The 12,547-nt window shown below is 34.8% G+C and overlaps 1 non-coding gene across 1 annotated transcript; it reads right to left on the bottom strand.

Annotated features, from left to right (window-relative positions):
* Window positions 1–12,233: 12,233 nt before the first annotated feature.
* Window positions 12,234–12,340, bottom strand: LOC122125993. Its single transcript, XR_006150829.1, has one exon. It is a non-coding gene; the product is annotated as a U6 spliceosomal RNA (small nuclear RNA).
* Between the last annotated feature and the right edge of the window lie 207 nt (window positions 12,341–12,547).

Genomic DNA, 12,547 nt, shown 5'->3' on the forward strand with positions numbered 1-12,547 from the left:
TTTTTTATTTCTGTACCCTTTGTCTTAAACATGTTTATCTGATTTGGAGAAGGGGAGAGAAATCACAGAAATGGTGGGACAAAGATTAGCCAAAGCAATAGTGATGTACACTAGACACTATGTTAGAAATGAACTTTACAACTTTGGGGGAGTGGGATGTGAGGGTTGGGGGAAGCAGGAAAAAATAGGGAAAGGTTAACACAAAATTGTACTCATTACTTATGTCACTGTAACGACCCCTCTGTATATCACTTTCATAATAAAAAAATAAGAGGACTCACTCAAATAGAGAAAATTAGAGACAAAAATGAGACAGCACAACAGATATAAGCAAAATTGAGAATGTTATAAGAGAGTACTTGGAAAACCTTATGCCAATAATCTGGAGAATCCTGGAGAAATTGATGCTTTCCTATACTGAATCTGAGGCAAGAAGTTACACATAAGAAGTAATGAAAATTAAATGTCAATAAACCACTTCTCATTCCAGAAAAAGCTAGGACTCAATGAATTTACAATGAAATTAAGGCCTATAAAAAACTTACAATACGCAGGTCTAACTCTTCAATGGAATGGAAAGGGAAATGGAATTATCAAACACATTCTATGAAGATAGAATTAGACACTTCCCCAAATCACATAGGGACTCACCAAAGAAAGAAAACTCTTTGATAAGCATGAATACAGAACTTCTTAATAAAATTCTCACCAGCCAATTTCAGTAACTAACAAAAAAGCCATATGGTATGATCAAATAAGATTCATCCTAGGATACAATTTGATTCAATATTCTTGTCAATAACCATAGCACAAACTATCAGCAGAAGCAGGGGTGAGAAACACATGATCATCTATATGGATATAGAAATAGCTTTTAAAAACCTCCAATACCCCTTTAGGATTAAAAAAGTCTGAGAAGCTAGGAATGCATGGAACACTGCTCAATATAATACAGTGTATGGTTATGATAGAGATAATTTGCATTTACCTAACGGTGGAAGTATTAAGACATTAAAATCATGAATGAGACAAGGATGTCCACTCTCTACTACTCTTCAAAATGGTAGCGGACTTTCTAGCAAGAGCAATTGGAAAGAGAAAAAAAAGGGGGATACAAATAGGGAAGAAGTAAAACTATCCCTTTTTCAGATGAAATGATCCTGTATTTAAAAGTCCTTATAGCTTCCTCCTTCAAGTTAGTAAAGGTGATGCTCACCTTTAGCTATGTAGCACGGTATAAAACCCACAAGAAATCAGTAGTTTTTCTGTGTTACCAACAATGGGAAGAAGCAACCTGAAATCCAAAATACAACCTCATATGTATTAGCCTCAAAATCAAATCTAATCTAAACAAAACAAAACAACAACTAAACTAGGTATTAATTAATTTAACTAAAAATGTGAAGGAACTCTACTGTGAAAACATTAAAATCTAAAAAGGGAAATTAAAGGCGATTCAAGAATATGGAAAATCTTTCAATGTTCCTGCTTGGAAGAATTAAAGTGGCAAAAACTGCAATACTGCCCCAAACAATTGACCATGCAATACTCATCCAAATCTTAACAATATTTTTCAATGCAGTAAACAAAGCAATCCAAATTCAATATGGAATTACAAAAGTACACATGAAACAGAAGACATAGAAATGAACTCATGGGCCTATAATCATCACACACACACACACACACACACACACACACACACACACACACACACACACACAAACACACTGGAATTCTATTCACCCATCAGAAAGGATGACTTTTCACCAGTATTAAGGAAAATGAAAGGCTTGGGAAAATTATACTAAGAGAAAAGAAAAAGGAATGCAGACTCTGAGCAATATAGATTTCATGTTTCATGGATTCATTCATGATAGCTAGAAGGTGCTCACAAATCTACAACTAAACAAGACAGATTCTACCTCATCCCAATTAGAATGGCCATTATCAAGAAAACTAGCAATAGAAAATGCTGGCATGGATATAACCAGTTGGGAACTCTATTACACTGTTGGTGGGAAACTAAACTTGTTCAACCACTGTGGAATGCAGTGCTGAGTTTCTTGAAAATACTAAACATAGATCTCCATTTAGACCCAGTAATTGCCCTCATTGGCAGTAATCCAATAAATAACAAACAAGCTCACATGAAAGCTACCAGTATAACCATATTCAGGGTCCAGGCCCAGAGTTACCACTGCTGGTAATTTTTTCCGCAAATATGAACCTTTTGTCATAGGATACCAAATCATTCTATTTGCAGTAGCTAGAATAGGACTTAAATGTAGTGCTTGATAAAATGGCTTCTTTGTTGAATGTTAGGAAAAGATGTAGTCAGTCAAAGAAAAGAGAGATTGTTGTAGTTGGTTGACGGGCTTGAAGTATGGGCTTGGACACTGTCCCTCTCTTCAAGTCAAGGTGAGTGTTCCACCTCTTGAGCCACAGTGCCACTTCTGTTTTTCTGGTGGTTAAATGGAGATAAGGGTCTCAGGAACTTTCCTGCCCAGGTTGGCTTTGAACTGCCGTCCTCAGATCTTAGCTCCCTGAGTAGATAGGATTACAGCTGTGAGCCACTGGCACCAGGCTAAAAATGGGGGACTTTTAGAAAAGAAAATCCACCTCATCACCTGTTTCTAAACCTCAGATATCATTATTAGAACACTTCACCCTCTATTCATTTCATCAGACATTTGTAAATTTTCTCTTTTCCTTCATGTGGGAATACTGTGGTCAGTATTAACTCAGCTGTGGGACTGGATCAATTGTATGGTAATTGCTAGCACCTAAATCAAGAACTTTTAGATCAAAACGAAGCCCTCATTTGCAATAATTATTTACTCTTTTTATTACAAATCTGTGCTTGATTACTTCCTAATGCGATGTTGGACTTCCTAACAGAGTGATGGCATTTTCTTTCTCTTCAGCCTTCTTACACATGTGATCAAATATTTAAGAATTCACATATTTCCATTGCTAATTCATTAAGCTGACCTCTAAGAAAATGTGCATTTCTGGAATTTGGTTTACTGTCTTGTTCTTATATGCGCAGGCTTACTGTGATTTATTTCTTCTGCGAGGAATTTTATTTTCCAATCATTGTGTGACCAATTTTAGTCTCTCTGATCAGTCTTCGTGACCCTCTCTCTGGGGTCTCATTTCAGTCGGCCTCATAAAAAATATATTGGTTATCAGCTAAATAACTCTCAGCTTCTCTTTTTTTGCCTGACTTCAAGTAGGCTGTGATAGCAGCCCTGACTGGCTGTACTAACTGGAATTTTTTGTTTCTTTGATTGTTTGATTTGTGTGTGTGTGTGTGTGTGTGTGTGTGTGTGTGTGTGTGCGTGTGTGTGTTTTGTTTTAGAGGTCTAGGATTACTATTCAAGGTATTAGCTTCTCTGGGCCCCAGTGATTCCCTGGCCTAGGGTCAATTGGTTTTTCCCTGAAAGATTCAAAAACAGGTGACTAAATTCCTGTTAAATTGTCTCAAAATGAGGCAATCTGCCACCTTACAAAGCCATGAACAACTCTGTAGTAATCCACTTACAGAAATGGTCTATCAAGATGGCTTTTCAAAGTTGACTTTGAAAAATGTTCATTTTCAAGTAACTACCATAAAGCAGATCACATCTCTGGGAGCAGACTTTTGGAAGGGATGTTGCCCATCCTTCCTTCTCTTATGATAGATCAAACCATAATATTCTGCACTTGTGGCCAGCCTGGAGCACATTTTCCCAAGAATATTCTGTAGTGTAAAAGAGGACCAGCTATCAAAATAAACTTGAAAATACTTTTCTACTTCAGACTGATTTATCTTGCTTATATATGTTGTTATTTCAATTACTTCTAACACATGGATAAATTATATTAGTATTAGACAACTGGCAAAGGATTAATGGCAAAGAATTACTTTCATATATCCAATATAATACACAACCCAGTTATGAAAAATTAAATCTAACTGTAGAAACAATATCAGGAACATAAAATAAGCCTCAATATGCATAATCTGGCCCACATACACCATCATCTACTCAGAAATTCAATCTCTCTATAAATATTTATTTGGTACAAAATAATAAAAATTTAATTAATGAATATAAATTTTAAGTATCATCTGAAGTACTCCTCATGCATATAATTCTATACAATTGTATAGATGTCACCTAGACAGGAATTTAACATTCATGTAGAAATCAAATTTCCACAACTTAAACTAGATCAGAGGGTTCATTCCCTCGTGTATTGTGTGGTGTGAATTTTACCACAGTGCTGAATCGTTCCACCTAAAACTGAGTCACGTGCAATAATTTATAATTTAATGTTAAGATGAGTGTTAAGTGTAGAATAAACTTTGAATTATTACATTAATTCACAGAAATAAAACAATAATGATAAATTATTTGTTTAAATTCTAATGTTTCTCAATTTTACAATACATGAAATATATCATTAAATATTGTCTTATTGCTGTAGCTAGGCATTCTAATACTAGATTGAAGAGAAGTGGAGAGAGTGGACATCCTTGTCTTGTTCATGAGTTAAGAGGGAATGGCTTTAGTTTTTCACCATTAATTATAATGCTGGCTGTAGGTTTGTCATATACAGCCTTTATTGTATTGAGGAATGTTCCATGGATTCCTAATTTTTCCAAAACCTTCATCATAAAGGGGTGTTGGATCTTGTCGAATGCTTTTTCTGCATCTATTGAGATAACCATGTGGTTCTTATTCTTGCTCCTGTTGATGTGATGAATAATATTAATTGATTTGTGTATATTAAAACAGCTTTGCATCACTGAAATGAATCCTGTTTGATCATGGTGTGTGATTTTTTGGATGAATTGTTGAAGTCGATTGGCCAAAATTGTGTTGAGAAGTTTTGCATCAATGTTAATAAAAGAAATAGGTCTATAGTTCTCTTTCTTTGATGAGTCCCTGCCTGGTTTTGGGATGAGGGTTATGATGGCTCATAGAATGTGTTTGGTAGTAAACTTTCCCTTTCAATTTCGTTGAAGAGTTGGTGTAGTATTGCTGTGAGCTCTGCTTTTAATGGTCTTGTAGAATTCTGCTGTAAACCATCTGGACCTGGACTTTTCTTATATGGGAGGTCTCTTATTGCTGTTTCTATTTCAATGCTTGATATGGGCCTGTTAAGCTGGTTTAACTCATCTTGGTTTAGTTGTGGCATGTCAATATTTGCTAGGAAAAGGTCCATTTCTGTCAAGTTCTCAAACCTATTAGCACAAAATTTTGAGAAGTATTCCCTTATAATGTTCTGAATCTTGGTTGTTTCCATGGTAATGTTTCCATTCTCATCTCCCAGTTTATTTATTTGGGTATGTTCTCTTCTTTTTCTGAGAAGATTTGCTAAGGGTCTGTCAATTTTGTTAATTTTTTCGAAGATCCAACTCTTTGTTTTGTTGATTCTTTCTATAGTTTTTTTTGGATTCTAATTCATTTAATTCTGATATAATTTTAATTATTTTTTTCCGTATGGAATCAACCCAGATGCCCCTCAGTAGATGAATGGATCAAGAAAATGTGGTATAGATATACAATGGAATTCTATGCCTCCATCAGAAAGAATGACATTGCCCCATTTGTTAGGAAATGGAAAGGCTTGGAAAAAATTATATTAAGTGAAGTAAGCCAAGCCCAAAGAAACATAGACCCCATGGTTTCCCATATTTGCAATATCTAGTATATGTATGAGTCAAGCAGAAAAGGTCAGATAATGTGATGTTAGAAAAATGAACACTTAGATATGTATTTAAAGGTATTTTTCTTTCATGCATTTGTTTCTAACGCATTTATAAGATTATTTTTGTTGTTTGTATGTCCCTCCCCCACAATATAACCTCTGCTTTCACTATATTTGATGTCGGTATAATTTGTGGAGGAGTTGGGGAAAAATAAGTCGTTTAAGGATACAGGTGGACCCATTGCAACAATGAGAAGTACAAGTTGTCATGTCGAAAACGAACTTAAAACTTTGGTGTCACGGGGATGTGGGGGAGGGTTTTGGGGGACGGGAGGAGGCTGGGAAGAGATGTGAAGGGTAAACAAAGAGGAGGCTGCAATGCTTGATAAGAATTGTACTCATTATCTTGCCCAAGTAATTGTAACCCCTCTGTACAGTATGTTCACAAAAAATAAAAAAGTAAAATAAAAAATAAAACAAAAAATATATTAAAAAATGAAATAAGCAGTGACAAAAGAATCACTGAGACTGACTATAGAAATTGTACAAAGTTGCAAACTAAGCTATGCAAACGGGGAAATATAAAATAGATCTCCCCTCACAAAAAAAAATATATATCATTAAAATTAATTTCACTTTCTTCTTTGCTATAGCTGCTAAAATTAAAATTATGTATTAAACATTCAATATTAAGAAATCAAAAATAAATAACATTATAAAAATGATAAATTATTTAACAGTGATTTGTATAATAGTGCTAACAAATTGTGATGTAAACAACATTTATTTGAATTATGGGTAATATTTTTTTAAACTTACCAGCTTGTTATTTGTTACCTAATTATGTCATTTGTTATTCTTGGTCCAAGTCATCCATTCAACTTGCTTAGTTTTCTATTTTATCTCTGTTGGTTTGCTGATTGTGCATTTGTTTTCCCTTTTTAATGACTGGCATGAGGCTGAAAATCTGTGTGCTAGTTTATTACTTCTTATGTAAAAGTAAAATTTCTGGACTCCACAGCTGTTTTACTGCACTATACTACAGTATTTCCCCCCCTCTCCTATCTCCTGTATTGCTGGTCTCATATATCTTATTTTTTATTTAAATTCTATTTTTAAGGTAAAGTACAGAGTGGTTATACTTACACAAGTAAGGTAAGGAATTCATTTCTTTTCTAACTTGTTACCCCTTCTCCAATTTTTTTTCCCTCTTCCCTCTCAACACCCTCCCCCCAAGATTATTTCCAACATACTGTCTTGTGAGTATCACAGTTGCATAGGTTACTCTTTTGGCCTTTGTCTCACCATTTTGTTTTTTCTCTTTCCATTCCCAAGTTCAGATCAACATATTTACAATACCCAGGGCATCAGATTAAAATACAGTGTCTTCAGGCAATAAACCATAGGTGGGGAAAACACAAAAGGATAAAAACAAATCACGTAGTATATTAAGAACAACAAAACGTTAAATCAACAAATGTTGATTTAACTTTGAATCACCTTATAGAGTCATATGTACATAGCTATTGAGCTATTCTGCTCAACTATTAATATTATCCTTGATGTACACAATAATGTTCCCCTATTACCTAGTAATCCCACTTCCGGGCATTTACCCTAGTGACCACAAACAAGGCCACACTAAAGCTACCAGCCCAATTATGTTTTATCACAGTAGTATTTATCCTAGTTAAGATATGGAATCAACCAAGATGGCCCTGAGTAGATGAATAGATCAAGAAAGTGAAACACACACACACACACACACACACACACACACAAACACACACACACACACAACAGAGAGATATATGTACATGCAATAATATGCTTTCATCAGAAAGAAAGGTACCATCTCATTTTTAAGGAAATGGAAGATCTTGGAAAAATATCATATTAAGTGAAGTAAACTAGACAAAGAAACAAAGGTCCCATGGTTTCCTTTATTTGCAATAATTAGTTTACACCAAGGATAATATCATGTATTTTAATTTGACATTTTGTTCTATATTGAGCATGCAACATTATTGGTATCTTGTTTGTTATTATTTCTGCAAACAGGCAGGTATATTTAAAGAATTATGTTAATCTTATCCATTACCGAAGGAAGCACAACACAAAGAGCAACCCTTACTCGGAAGAACAACTCCTACTTACTTAGCTTCATTCCTTTTTTTTATTGTGAAAATAATGTACAGAGGGGTTACAATTAAATGGGCAAGATAATGAGTACATTTCTTATCAAGCATTGTAGCCTCCTCCTTTGTTTCCCCTTCCCATCCCTTCCCATCGTCCCCCCGCCCCCCACCCAATCTTCCCTTCTTCCCCCCCCACCAAAATTATAAAGTTCGTTTTCGACATGACGACTTGTACATTTCATTGTTGAAATGGGTCCACCTGTATCCCTATTTAAACAATTTGTTTTTCCCATTCCCCTCCACAAATGATACTGACATCAAATAGAGTGAAAGCAGGGGTTGTACTGTGGGGGAGGGGCATACAATGCAACAAATAAATAGTCTTATAAATATGTTAGAAACAATCGCATGAAAGAAAAAAAATTGAATACATATCTTAGGGTTCATTTCCCTAACATCACCTTATCTGAACTTTTCTGCTTGACTTAGACATATACTAGATATTGCAAATAAAGGAAACCATATAAGGCCAGTGTTGTCTCCTGTATCCTCATGTTGTACATTACAACTCTATACCAGTTCTTCCTGTATATCTACTATCTTCTACATTGTGACCTTAATGCCCCAGCAATTCCACGTTGCTTTACTTTTTAAAAATTTCTCTCTTAATGTTTGATGTTGGTTTGTGTGTGTGTGTGTGTGTGTGTGTGTGTGTGTGTGTGTGTTTATAAAGATCAGAAGACAATATTTTTCTTCATTTAGAATACATCTTTCAGGTCATTGTAAGTTGTGGCTAATGGGAGAAGTCTCTTGCTATTTTAAGGATGAAACAGAAAAAGATATTTGTGCATGTACCACAGTTGATTTATTAGTCTGTAGTTGAACACTGAACTTCGATTTATATCTTGGCTGTTGTTGTGAATGATGAGTACAATGAACTGCAGATACATTTGAGTTACTCATAGAGAAATAATCACATGATTGGTGGGGCAGATGATATTTCAACTTTGGAGTTCTTTAGAAAGCTGCATATTACTTTCTACAAGGAGAATACTAACCTGCATTTTGTTGAAGAGTGCAGAAAATTTCCTTTTCTCCACACTCTCAGGATTATTACCTTTGTTAAAAGGTATTAAAGGGCAGGTTTTTTATTATCTTCAGTATTCCAGACTGGCCTTAGACTTAAATCCAACCTCCTAAATGCTTGGAATTAAAAGCCTTTACCACCACACCTGATTCCTTTAATTTTTTTGATAAAAGTTATAATAATTACGAAGTAGTATCATAGTAATTTTGAATTACATTTCTCTAATGACTTCTGCTCAAAAAGAATTAAATCAGCATAGAAGTGGTATTAAAGAACTTTGTAAACCCACTGGAAATTTTCAGGGCTTTAAGGAGAACATGTCTATTCAGAACTTTTCTCCACTTTTAATCAAGTTTCTTGTTAATCTCATCTTTAATCTTTCTATACAAAAATCAATAATTAATTCAAGGTCTTAGAAAGGAACAATATTAAGCAACTCTTAACATTTTCAATTTTAAATAACATGATATTGCTTAATCATTTTCTGTTTATGCTTGAGACTATATAACTCACTTTAGTCAGACCTTTTACAAGGCTGTATGCATTTTATTCATTTCACATTGATTGTTCTTTCCAAAGACTGAGTGTCTAATTTCCTTGTTTTCTTTCAGTCTCAAGTAGTTCAGATTTCAAATGAAGAATAAATGGACAGAAGCAAACAAAAAATAATATAGTTCCCCTCATCTGATGATGCCTTTACAAGAATGAGGAAAGAGTTCATCCAAGGACCTATGATAGGACATCAAAAAGAGAATCCATTTTTCTAGGTATTTCTTAACTTTGCAATGTAACTTAAATGATGTAAAACACAATATAATGCTCAGATACTTTTATGTTTTATCAGTTTTGCACATTTTCATATGGACTTCACCTCAGTCTACAACATTCCTTCATTATTTTGTCCTGATATTTTCACACTATCAAGACATAAGATAACAAGTTTGATTTACAGCATGAGAAATAATCCACCTGGCTTCCTTGGAAGAAGAGCATGGTCAATAGATAACATTACTTCTGTTTGCTCACTATATGCAATGGTTTCTGTAATACTTATCACATTCTTTTTAGTATTTAAAAAAAAATTGCTGGCTAAACTCAAAACTCATTCATGGAAGTTTATGTTAAGTATTTCACAAGTTTTATTTTCCTTAATTCTTTAAATAACATTTTCTAGCATGTTATTACCATTTTAGTGTTGAGAAAAATTGTAATTAAAGGCAGTAAGTGCATGGCCCAAACACACACTGTGAGGAAAGAAATGAGTCAAAGTTTCCAAAAGTCTTTCAGCAATACACAAAAGGTAGGTAAAATCTCTCCATTCTCTTACACTCTCTATTCAATGTTCATATTGTCCAAGAAATAATACCATAGCAATTATTGCCCATGGTGATTGTTTTCTGTTACATTTTTTCTTCAACACAGACTGTGTTGGTGACATTGGGTTATCATGCACAGAGCTGAGCTTATAAGAGAGACAAATATATTCTGTCCCATTTTTCCAGGTTCCGTTTAAAATGTACTAAACTTTTAAATGTCATCACTTACTTTCTTAAGAATCCAAAAAACGAAAAAAATACACAAATAATCACTCCAAAATGCTTTAAAATAGGAGACGATAAAACAGGGCCCCGTGAAGTAAACTTTCTTCTACTATTAAAATTATTCTGAAAGCCTTGTGCTGTTTGGTCACACCTGTAATCTTAACTACTCGGCATATTTACTCAGGAGCCAGAGACCTGTGGATAACAGTGGAAGCCAATCAGGGCAAAATAAATTCATGAGATTATTTTTCAAAAATTTCAATGAGTTAACAAAGGGCCAGCAATGGAAATGTAGCTCATATAGTAGCTCACCTATCTAGAGAGGAAAGGCCTAGCAAGACTTTGAAGCCCTTTTTTCAAACTGTGAGCACAACAACATACATGCAAGTGCATGAGAACACGTGCATGTGCACATATACACATTTATTCAAAATACCTTCATATCAGTGTTTTGCATTGATTTCTTTTTTTTAATTTAATTTAATTTTTTTTAAATTTAATTTTATTTTATTTGTGAACATACCGTACAGAGGGGTTACAATTACATGGGCAGGATAATGCGTACATTTCTTACCAAGCATTGCAGCCTCCTCCTTTGGTTTACCCTTCACATTCCTTCCCAGCCTCCCCCCTCCCCCCCAATCCCAATCCTTCTCCTTCCCCCCCATTCCCCCCCCCCCCCCGCACCGACGTTGTAAAGCTTTTGGACATGACAACTTGTACTTCTCATTGTTGCAACAGCCATATTATATGAGTAAAATAAAGGAAATAAACTCTTTCATCTCAGAACATTTTCATATTTTTTATTTTAAAAATACTGTACAGAGAGGTCACATTTACGTGAGCAAGTAATGAGTACATTTCCTAACAAGCATTGTTACCTCCTCCTTTATTTTCCCTCTACCGTCCCTTCCCTCCCACCTCTACAAGTACACTCCCCTCCCCCCTTCCCCTGCCTAAATTGTAAAGTTCAGTTTTCAACATAGTGTTTTGTGCATCTCATTGTTACAATGGGTCAACCTGAATCCCTATTTAAGCATTTTGGTTTTTCCTTCCCCTCCCCAAATTACAGGAGTGTATATGCAAGAGGTGGGCACACCAAATTCAAATACAGTGAAAACAGGGGTTATAGCATGGGGGAGGAACATATAAAGAAACAAAAAAATCACATAGCCTGTTATAAGTACGTTAGAAAAATAGGAAGAAAGAAAAAGCAAAACACTTGTGTTCCTATTTTGGGGGTTCATTTCCCTTAACAACATCTTATCTGGTCATACGTGCATAGATTTGACCTTTTCTGCTTATCCCAGACATATATTAGTTATTAAAAATTAGGGAAACCCTGGGACCTATGTTTCTTTTGACTTGGCTTACTTCACTTAATAATTTTTTTAAGTCTTTCCATTTTCTAACAAATTGGGCGATGCCATTTTTCTTATGGAGGCATAGAATTTCATTGGTATAAATAGCACATTTTCTTGATCTATTTATCTGATGAGGGGCATCGGGGTTGGTCCTATATCTTAGCTATCGTAAACAATGCTGCAATAAATATAATTGTGCTGGTAGTTTTAGTACCGTCTTGTTTGTGATATTTTGGGTAAATGCCCAAAAGTGGGATTGCTGTGTCATAGGGGATTTCTATGTGGAGTCTTTTGATGAACCTCCATACTACTTTCCAAAGTGGTTGAACAAGTTTATACTCCCACCAAGAGTGCAGTACAGTTCCCTTGTGGCCACATCCCCTCCAGCATCTGTTGTTGTAAAAGTATGGAATGGTACAGGAATTTGCCTGTCATCCTTGTGCAGGGGCCATTCAAATCTTCTCTGTATCGTTCCAATGTTAGAGTACGTGATGCTGAATGGAGCATAGAACATGTTTTATATATAAAGTGTAATTGATTTTCTTAAACTAGACAATTCCACAAAAAGTAAGTTTAAAAAAATTTTCATGAAATTTTAGAGCCATGTACTTCTTACATAAGCACACATTTAAGAATAAAGTCAAGATTGACATGTCAAAAACAAAATAATTCCAGATATTTGTTGTTCAAGAGATGTGTAGGAGGAGGAATTCA

Source organism: Dipodomys spectabilis, unplaced genomic scaffold (assembly GCF_019054845.1).
Source record: "Dipodomys spectabilis isolate Male_0828 unplaced genomic scaffold, ASM1905484v1 ptg000269l, whole genome shotgun sequence".
Lineage (NCBI taxonomy): Eukaryota > Metazoa > Chordata > Mammalia > Rodentia > Heteromyidae > Dipodomys > Dipodomys spectabilis.